Source organism: Macaca fascicularis, chromosome 15 (assembly GCF_037993035.2).
Source record: "Macaca fascicularis isolate 582-1 chromosome 15, T2T-MFA8v1.1".
Taxonomy (NCBI): Eukaryota; Metazoa; Chordata; class Mammalia; order Primates; family Cercopithecidae; genus Macaca; species Macaca fascicularis.
Window position 1 is genome coordinate 1,012,307 of NC_088389.1, and position 10,893 is coordinate 1,023,199.

The window sequence follows — 10,893 nt, forward strand, 5'->3', positions numbered from 1 at the left end:
CAGGGTATTTTTCAGAAAGGGGCAACAATGAGAAAATCTGGTCTTACCCAACCACCCCCCATCCACGGTAACAGCTAAACTCGCACGTGCGTCTGTCACCTTCCCCACCCCCTCTTGCAGATGCTCTTCCTGCACCCGGGTGCCTGTCTCCGTGCTGCTCCTGAGGCCACACCTGTTGCCATCCAGTAGTGACCACGAATTCACCTTTGTCCGGGCGAAGCAAACGCAGAGTTCACACACTCTTGTACAGGTTTGCTGGCCGAGAATCTAACCGAGCTGTCCAATTCCAGATGTGCTGGTACCAAGGAGAACGCTCGATGTCCGGCATTTATAAACGGTATCAGTGGGTTCTCCTGGGACTCCCAGGCAGCCGAACGAGGGAGGGAGCTGTTGCCCTGTTGCCCCGAGCCAAAGCAGCGCTGCGAGGCAAACACCACAGGCCACATCACACTCGAGCACCGACTCTTGACAGTTGCTCGTTTGTGTGTTCAGAGTTCAGGGTACAGGCGACAGACAGGCCTGATCTCAGCCATGGGACAGCAGTGATTGCCCACAAGTCCCGTATCTAAGCCCCGACTTGCCCATCGGCCTTCCTTCAGGAACAACGCCCACCTCACAGTGCTGCCATGAACGCTAAGTCAGCACGTATATACACAACCAGATTCATTGCAATTGTGCTTTCTACCCCAAGTTAATACAACCAGGTGCTATCATCGAGACTGAATAACCAATATTAGAACAGAAGGTCAGGCCAGCGATGGTGGCTCAGACCTGTAATCCCAGCACTTTGGGAAGCTGAGGTGGGTGGATCACTTGAGGTCAGGAGTTGCAGACCAGCTTGGCCAACATGGCAAAACCCCATCTCTACTAAAAATAATTTATCCAGACATGGTGGCACACACCCTCTAACCCCAGCTACTAGGGAGGCTGAGGCATAAGAATCGCTTGAACCTGTGACGTAGAGGTTGCAGTGAATGGAGATTGTACTCCTGGGCTCCACCCTTCCAGCCTGGGTGACAGAGCAAGATTCTAATAAAACAATAAAAGGTCAAGATGAGAACTGATTGCCAAGGTCCACAGTCCATATACTTAAAACATAAAATTCATTAGCTAGTACTTGATCAAGTTGCTGCTTTCTTCATTACAATCTTGTATATCCTTCTAACACGGCTCAAAATGTTTACATTTGAACACACCTCGAGTATAACAAAAAATAAAGTGCCTGTATTTCACAAACGAGCAATTTCCAGTAAGGCTGCATCCTGCTCTAGTTAATCCTTTGACAATGTAAAACTGAGCCATCCTGACATAGCACTGACACATGGTGCAAGAAGAATGACCTCCAATTAAATCGCTAGATTTAGAGAACACGTAAATATAGTTTATCACTAATTCACTAGCCATTAGCAAGATTTTAAAGGAAGAAAAATTATCAGGACTGTAACTAGGAATAAAGGCAAAAATAAACATGAAGAAATTAGTCACGTTTAAATCAATACCCTTTCTGTGAGGCCGTAACAAAGTATACACAGCAGGGGCACAAACTGTCATGCTAAACTGTCACCAAGCTCTCTATGAAGGTAGTAAGAGCGTCCCAAGTTGCAGAGCCTCGTCTTCCTATTTAAACCCTAAACAGCCAACACCACTCAGCATGCAGTGAGAGCTCTGAAAGCTCAGAGGAATGCATGATGGAATGAAGGGCCCTAGCCCTGCCATCACCCTGCTGCTTATTAAAAATATAAAACAAACCCCTGCCTTCAAGGTGCCCAGATCTAACTAGTACAAGGTTTTGCTTTTAACAAGTTAACTACGAATGATGAAGACTCTCAACAGCTGTGCGAAATGTAAGGCAACCTCATAAGAGGAACTTGGCTGAGACTAAACCCAGAGATGGTTTTTTTAACCACAGAAGAGGAAAGAACTGAAGAACCTTACAGAAAGTTGACAGCAATTTCTATTTCTCTATGGTACAACCTGGAATTTACCTTTGAGACAGACTGCCCTTCTGTTCTGAAAAATCAGATTATTCTTGCAATCCTCCATCAGGACTGAAATTCCCAAAGGCATGGAAAACCAAGTACTAATTTTAACCCCCCCCCCCAAAAAAAAAACTACCTATGATCTTAGATGTGAGATTTAGTATTCTCAAATTCCAAATTTGGAAATATTTTGCACAAAGTCCTTATTTTCCCTGTTTACTTGAAAGCTCTCTATTCTTTTGTCCTAAACATCTTCCTTCTCATCCTTCCAAACAATATCTGAAGATGAACTTACATATCGTTTTCAATGTTACAAAGAAGATACTACATTTGTCATGAACTGTTTATATTCACAGCTCTAGGAGGGATTTTGCTACATCGTGAGGAATAACACGAGGCAGTTAATACGCCACGAATAAAGAACAGTAGAAAGTGGACACATTTCCTGATGAGTGCCGATTTCTCATTGAGCTGCTGACAAAGTTATAATACAGAAAGCTAGACAGCTGCTCTGTTAGTTCTACCTCACTTAAGTGACCGAGTCATTGTTGTTTCGGTTCCCTCTCTCGTCTGGGGATGAGACACACCTCACAGAGCTGTTTATGATTTCAGGAACACACACATCAATGAAGTGACTGTTCCTAAATCGTTGCAAAGGGTAGAGTAACCTGCCAAATTTCAACTAGGTTGTAACAAACAACTGTTTTCATCCTACACGCTCCGGTGCCAGCGAGATGGTGCGTTCTTGGATCCCTGCGGGAGCCCTATTCCTGGTGCCATAGAGCGCACACACACATTTACATCCACATAATGTACGTATATGGCACACTGTAACACGTGTACCTGCATAGAGCGTACACACATCCGAATACGTGGAGTGTACATAAGTGCACTACGTGCGTACAGAGTGCACACACATCCAGATCCATGTAGGGTACATGCATAGAGTGTACACACATCCAAATATATATAGTGTACAAACAAGTTCACTACGTGTGTACAAGCATAGAGCATACACACATCCATATAGCAAATGTACATAGGTATGCTAACATGTATGTACATGCAGAGCATGCACACACGTCTATATGCATACAGTGTACACAGGTATACTATAACCTGTATGTACATGCATATGGCATACACATGCACATCCGTATGTACACAGGTATGCTATTTGCTATATGTATACACATGCATATAACATACATTCTTATCCAATGTACGTAGGTGCACTACAGCATGCATACACATGTGCAGTGTACACATATGCACATGTATACAATGTACATCAGTACACTAACGTATAAAACGTATACACATATGCAATAGTGTACGTACATATGCAGCATGTATACGTATTATTGTGTACATATCCAGAAGTTTATTCAGTGTGCATAGTGTACATGCATGCTTGTGTGCACATATGTATATATACATCTGCAGAAATAATGTGCACATACCCACATGGTGCACGTACACAGGTATGTATGTGGCATTAAATACATGCATGTATGTACACATGTAGAACAGATAGGTGTCCAACTAGTGTGCATATAATCATCCCCGTAGATACACACATATACACATGTACATGCATGCCTACAGCATGCACGTGTGTAGGACACAAATGTAGTGTACATACCTATACACTGTAAATACATGCAGTGGAAATACACGTAGTATGTGTACACCACATACACACATGTACATTTATACAGTACGCATACACCGAGACCCAGAACGGGTCATGAGTATTAACATGGCGCAAACGCTTCCAGTTCTACCTCAGTGAATTTTTTTCAAACTATAATAGAACTCATATAAAAAGGGTTTTAAGGAAATCAATACAGCTAGTGACAAAAACAGTGGGAAGGGCACAACCACTTTCCCTCAGAGTTCTGGGCCTGACCGTGGAAGTTCAGAGGTTTCCTAATGCAGTACACATCAGAACTGACTCACAAGGAAGCACTCCTTAAAAATTAAAAATGTGTCCTCATGTTTTGGCCTTTGAGACAAAGCCTCTTAGTTAATCGAGTTCTGACTGAATTTGACTCACAGTACTCTGGCAGATTCTTCATTTTCTGGTGAGACAGACGAATGTCCCAGGGTGAGGGCAATGCCAGCCGTTTCAGGGTCAGCTTTTCGAGGAGCGATGTCTGGCAGAACACAATCCAACACCATAGTAGGATCCCCCACCCAGCCACTTAGACGCTTTCTGGTACTTACTCTGTCTGCTTGTTTCCCTTTCTTGAATTCAGCTGGGGGGAGAAAAAAAACCAAAAAAATCAAAACCAAAAACAAACAGCCCATGTGTTTGTGTGTCTGAAAAGTGAATACATCCACATCCAACTTTCTAAATGATACACGGCAGGTGTTGATGGTCACCAACCAGTGGCCACTGTTGACAAAATACAAAGTCATCTGCAAACATGAACGAGTTTCTAGGAATACAAAAGTCAAGGGAATTTACTTCACATATTAAAGCTCTCAAGGGTGCTCATCAAAAATATATTTAGAGGTTTTCCTTTCAAGTTATTTTTGAAGATTTTTAAGTTGCAATACTTAAAAGCCTCTGGGAAAAGAAAGGATACAGGTATCTGGAAGATTTATACTAAATGATTTTCATGTCTTTTTGATAAAGTTAAATAAGGTCAGCCTTGAAGTAATGGGTTCCACTACTCTGAGGCTGTGGATGGAATCCACACCACCACCAGACAATTGAATAAACAGCAAGGCTGCACACACAGGACACAGGCAGTGAGCCAGCCTGACTAGTTGTCAGCTTCTGGGTCAGTTCTACCCAGTTCTGGCCAGGCCCCACTGGAGATGAAAACCTGCCCTTTAGAAGCCTTCAAACCCCACCTTTCAAAATCTAATCCTCTTCAACTGAGGCCCAAGTCCAAAAATCTACTGACATCTTAGCCCGCGTTAGGCCAGCTGTCCCCCAGCCTTTTTGGCACCAGGGATGGGTTTCATGGAAGACAATTTTTCTGGGGGGTGGTTTTGAATTGCAACTGTTCCACCTCAGGTCAGACAGCGGATCCTCATAAGGAGCACCTCCGAGATCTCTCACAAGCAGTTTACGATAGGGTCCCAGCGCCTAGCAGAACACACAGCTAATGATAGGGTCACAACACCTAGGAGAACATGCGGCTTATGATAGGGCTCCAGCACCTAGGAGAACAGGCGGCTTAGGAGAGGGTCCCAGCACCTAGGAGAACAGGTATTAAATGAGTTGGCAAAGCCAAAATCCACCGGATCTACCACTCCAAAGCAAACATACACCACTGCCCAATATTGATGTGAGCCAAAAACAGGGAAGTCCTGAGGGCCCACACTGACCACAGCCAGACACCACTTCTGCAAGAAGCAAGCACGCACCTAGAGATCACCAGTGATGACCCAGGAGAGCAGCTTTGAGCAGAGACAAAGGTGAAGGAGAGGCACATGGGCCAGGGTGCTGGGTGTGCCCGTCTTTGTGACCTCACTGAGATTGCTGACCTCTGGCCCTTGGTGTCCTTCCTGTGGAGGAGGTAGCCCCCGAATCCCTGCCTCCCTTCAGCACTGACTGAGGCGGCCATGAAATCTCCCCAGAGCTGAGACTGCTTCTAATTCCTGTTAACTGCACACCCACATGAAAAACAAAAAACAAAATATCAAGTATGCAGACAGGAAAATAAAAATACGTGAATCCTCCCTTATTCAACAGGCATTTAAAAAATAACAGGAAAATTGTGATAGTCTTTAAACAACCACCAGCTATCACGTCCTCTTGAAATGTTTTAGCTAATCAGGAACATCTTTACCAAGCACTTGCGTGTTCAGGAAATCAGTTGACAGGTCCCAAATAACCTCGGAGCCTGCGACCTGACCCCCACTCACGCGCATCACCTATCCAGAGAAACGTGTCCTGGACACCTGTCAAATGGTGAGGAACAGGAACAAGGGTAGCTTTCCCTCAACACCACAAAACAAGCTCGACCCCGAGGAGCCCGGAGAACAGCGACGTTTGTTTAGATGCTTTCCCACTGTCCTTGTCAGAGCAAACATTCCCATCCCACACCGCCCAGTGTTTAACTCTCCCTGGGATACCAGCAGCCGTCAACCCTCAACAAGCTGGAAACAGAGGCCAAGCTGATAGGAGGCCTCTCTCCATTCCTTACTGAATTCGCTCAGGACACGGATGTTCCCAAACACATATGGCCCCGAGTATTCCACACCTGGGGAACATTCAAACAGCAGACTCTGCAAAGACGTTCCCCTCAAGAGAAACTCAGTTTCTAACTTCCCTTAGGGAAAAACAGGAGACCCAGAACTTTCCAGAAAATCAAGTGTGAGAGGAAGCCACTCACCTCTGGCACTTCCTAAACCTGCCTTCCCGCGGGTGCTCAGGGATGTCCCCGCGACAGCCCCGTCCACCCAGGACGGCAGCAGGTCTCAGGCAGCCAGCACCTGGGCAGCTGGCGAAGCAACCCCAGGGTGAAAACGCCATCCCAGGCACCACTTCCCGGAGCCCCTCAGCAAGAAAAACAGAGGTGGGACAGAACCGAGGGCTGACTCGAGGCTGGGGAGCCACAGACCCGCACAGCTCAATCATCGGACATGCTCTTCTGTGGACAGAGCCCAGGGAGAGGCCAGCACAGAGACCCTCGTGCCGGCTCCACGGGCCAGCGTCCTCCAGGGCTGCAAGTTTGTGATCACAGCTTCAGAATTTGGTTCCAGAATCTTCCGGAATCAAACACGCACCAAACTGTAAAGCTGCCAGGACAGCAGGGCCCAGGAGCAGGCTCAGGGGAGGACCACTTAGAAACCCCACACACAGCATACACGTGTGCATGCTTACTCCACACATGCCACCGCTTCACCCAATAGTATACACGCAAACGCATGTATGTACTCCATACACACCCTCAAATACACTCACCAAATATGATGCGTGTACATACTCCACACACACCTTCAAATACATACGACACACATGAACATGCTCACTCCACCCACACCTGCTAAATACACTCAACCACACATGCACAAACGTGACACACGTGCACACTCATTCCGGACGTCACACCCCTCACCAAGTACACAGGTGCACACACCTCCAAGTTCAGAACCTGTAGACTCCACAAGCTTTGGTTTCCCCCACTGTTTCTCTCATCACATGAGATCCACACACAGGTGTCATTTACTGACATCTAACACCCGGGGAGGCCCTTAGACAGAACTGCAGTCACAAGTCGGCTTCATTCAGGCATTCATCACCAGCCTCCTGAAGCCACCTCCTGTCCCCAGGGGGAGCGGGGGCCGAGACCGGAGACGTCACTGGGCTTACAGATCCCCAGGCTGGCAACCCAGCGAAATGAGGAGGGCTGGGCCACGGCCCTGGAGGGAGACGGGTACTGGCTCAAGGATGCGGAACATGAGTCCTCATTTCCAGACAGTGTCACCTACGACAGCGTCAGGTGAAAGCCAGTGGTTTGGCATTCCTGGGATAGACAGTTCTGGAAATACAAGGGAAGCTTTTTACTCCTCCCCTCTGAACACATGAGGTCCATGGTCCCCTCACATCTAACACTGGGAATCCGAATCGGTGACTCCTTGTCCACCTGAGGACCACCCAAGAGGATCCACACACCTGCTACAACAGCAGCACCGCACCTGGTCTGCAGGGGAGCAAAGCAAATCCCACCTTTATGACTAAAACTGGATTACCCTGACACTGGCAGCCTGCAGTGTGTGTATCGTCAAGCCCCCACGTCTGTGCCACCTGCAAGAGGAACACAAGCCCTTAGTCCCAGGTTCTCAGGACGGCCTGTGAGGTAGATGCTGGCACCTTCCCATCTCCCAGGGGAGAGGAGAGAAGGCCACGGTCAGGGCTTGCATATCAGGAGGGTCGGGATTCAAACCCCATCTGCCTCACAAAGCAGCCCTTACCATTCAAGTGACTTCTATCGTCAGCCTTAAAATGTACCACAGTTACCAGCAATTCTGAGTGCTGTTCCTTGGGACATCATAAGCAAACATTTTGTTAGAAAGGTTTTGCCAAATCTGCTTTCAAAATCCTATGGTATGAAATGACTAATGAAAATTTGAGCTATGAAATAAAGCACATAGTTAAATGAATCCCAAAATGACTATCGCGAAGGAAGTTTTAACTTGAAGTGAAAAATATCCTCCAAATGACATCAGCCAGAATTATCTTCAATCATTACTGATCCCATATGCTTCAGGAATTATACAGCATCATCTCAGATATGAACTTAAAACCATTAGCTGAATGCACATTTCAGCACAACCAAAGTTCTGCTATAATAAGCAGCACAGGCGTCTCTGGAGAGGATTTTAATTGGGACTACAAACGATGTGCACGATCGTGGTAAGAGGTTTCATGCTGGCTGTTCTCCAAGGTGCGACACAGAGAGACACCACTAACCTCAAAGACACCTGCTGCTTTGTAATGAGATGAGAGACGATGTGGACGGACTACTGTAAATATTCGAAAAGGAGAAACAATGCAAGGAAAGAATCGTATCAGTTACCCTTTACATTCTTAGAAAAAAACGATTTTTCTTTTGGGATGATTTTAAAAGAAAATGACATTTCTGGATTTTTTTTAACTTTTCTTTCTGAGACAGGGTCTTGGCTCTGTCGCCAAGATTGGAGTACAGTGGAGCAATAGCAGCTCACTGTAGCCTTAAGTGATCTTCCCACCTCAGCCTCCAGAGTACCAGGGACCACAGGCACGCACCACCACACTCAGCTAACTTCTGTTATACAGATGGGGTCTTGCTATGATGTCCAGGCTGGTCTTCAACCCCTTGGCCTCAAGTGATCCTCCTGTCTTGACCTCACAAAGATTTAGCCTAAGCGACCATGTCTTATCGGAAAACAGACATTAGAGCAAATGCATTTCTGTAAGATTTTCTACCTCTTTTCACTGGAGAAAAAGGTAACTTGCCTCCAAGGGTCGGAGACAAAGACGTTACTGCAGACAAGAGCGCTGTGCATCCCGGGAACCGCTACACCACGAGGCACGGCCGTGCACACTGGACGCAGGAGTAACAAACGAGGCTAGCACAGGCCGATGCTGGCCCTCTCCAGAAGCAGGCCTATCCTTCCTCCTCTCCTCAGCCCCCTCTCCCTTCAGGCCTCAGTGGCTGCTGACAGCGGAGAGGCCACAACTAGAGGAGGCTCTCAACTCCACCAGGGACAGGAGTCCCGGACGCTGGGGACTCAACTGCTGTCCTCCGCATCCACCTCCTTCTGGTCCAGCCTTCTCAGGAGCCAGGCGTGGCCACTTTGACCCTCTTTTCCCTTCTGTGGCTCCTACAAAAAACCAGTTCAGAGAGCCCAGGCTGCCTTGCACTCCAGGGATACCTGGCACAGGCCCCCTCCATGTCCTTATCCAAGCTCCTGGGGCCAGAAGGGTCTTGCAATATTTCACTTTCCAGTTGACCATCCCCAGCCTGAAATCCAAAGTGCTCTAAAGAGCATTTCCTTCGAGTGTCATGAGGAAGCTCAGAATGTTTCAGGTTTTGGAGCATTTTGGAGTAGGGACTCTCAGCCTTAATTTGAACCTCTTCAAGGAAGCCACACACTGAAGCCCCCGATGTCCACCCTACACAATCCCAGCACACCATCTGAAGTCCTCAACAACAGATTTTCTTTCTTCAAAAATAACCACAAGTCACAAACTCACACACAATCACAGAAGGGGGTTGTGGACACCCACACAGATGATGAAATTTAACTGTCACATTTTTACCTAGGTAATTTAAAGTCATTCCTCAAAACACACCTGTTTTACTGAGTTGCATTTTAAGGTGAACACACACAAATCATTTCAGGGAAACAAACGTCACTTTGGGCTGCGTGTGGTTTCTTGACTCCCGTGAATAACTCAGCGTTCACCCTCACTTCTGGATAAGGGAGACGATGCAAAGAAAACTGTTAAAACAAAGACATGAAAACAAGTTTAAGAAGGGTTTGAAAGGTTCCTCCTGTCCTCCTGGAGGGGAGACGAGGATGCCTGGAAAGCTCACGGGGGACAGGAGCACAGCCTCCTCGGTGTGTCATGGACGCTGCCTCACCAAGGGGAGAGGATGATGCCTGGAAGGCTCACAGGGGTGGGAGCACAGCCTCCTCAGTGCTTTCTACAGTCAGCAGCTTCAGAAATTCCTGCAGAAGCAGAACACATCATGAGAACTGAGACTGGAACACCCCAAAGAAAGGGACGAGGGGTCAAAAAAAGCATTCGATCATTACCAAGGAGCGCGGGCATGAAGCCGCTTCAAAGACCGTGTGAGAAGTCACTCATAGGCGTTTCAGAAAATAAGGGTAGTGCGAGATTGCTCGATCAGCTCAAACAGGCTGCCGTCCCTCAGGCCATGAAGTCCCTGAGATGAGCCTGTCACTGAGCAGAAGTCACTCGCATCTCTGCCAGAGAAAGTACTACAAGCTGACACATAACCTCAGGAAACCTGGGCTTCAGCCGGTCAACAGTGAGTCTGACATGGTACATCCCTCCAGATAGTTAAAGACCCCAGGGGTTCATCGGACAACCTCGAAGGGCTTTGTCTGTCCAGCTCCTTTTCCAAGTTCTGGATGATTTTTCCTAATGCACTATAAGCAGCATGTTCCAATAGAGATGTAATTAACTGGATGGGTGTCCTCTTAATTTTGAAATTAGAAACACACTTGGCCAGGCACGGTGGCTCATGCCTGTGATCTCAGTACTTTGGGTGGCTGAGACAGCTGGACTGCTTAAGTCCAGGAGTTCAAGTCCAGCCTGGGCAACATTGCAAAACTCCATCTCTACAAAAAATACAAAACTAAGTCAGGCATGGGGACACGTGGAACATGTGCCTGTGGGTCCTGGCTACTCAGGAGACTGAGGCAGGAAGATCACTTG

At 47.1% G+C, this 10,893-nt stretch overlaps 1 long non-coding RNA gene across 1 annotated transcript in view; it reads right to left on the reverse strand.

The window, feature by feature from the left end:
• The window catches only part of LOC135967302 (uncharacterized), a 103,455-nt gene extending 93,413 nt beyond the window's left edge, over window positions 1-10,042 (reverse strand). The window contains exon 1 of the long non-coding RNA XR_012424007.1: window positions 9,781-10,042. This is a non-coding gene — a long non-coding RNA (uncharacterized lncRNA). The remainder of the gene's footprint in view (window positions 1-9,780) is intronic.
• Window positions 10,043-10,893: the final 851 nt, after the last annotated feature.